A 295-nucleotide genomic window follows, 5' to 3' on the forward strand; every position below is an offset into this window, starting at 1 on the left:
TCGACTGAGCCCGCCGCCTCCCGATCCCGAGCCTGCCCTCGCCGCCCCTCCATCGCCGAGCACCTCCCCGCCATCGTATCTCCCTCTGTAAGCCCCCCACCCCCTCTCTCTTTGCTTAGTTAGTAGATGATTTTAGTAGTAGTAGATGTTAATTTAGGGTTCATAGATAATGATTTTTAGAAGTAGTGGATATTAATTACTAGTAGTGATGGTAAACTAGTTGTATAATTAGCAGTAGTAGATGTTAATTAGTAGTAGATGTAGTAGTTAGATGTTAATTAGTAGTAGTAGATGT

Source organism: Triticum dicoccoides, chromosome 1A (assembly GCF_002162155.2).
Source record: "Triticum dicoccoides isolate Atlit2015 ecotype Zavitan chromosome 1A, WEW_v2.0, whole genome shotgun sequence".
Classification (NCBI taxonomy): domain Eukaryota; kingdom Viridiplantae; phylum Streptophyta; class Magnoliopsida; order Poales; family Poaceae; genus Triticum; species Triticum dicoccoides.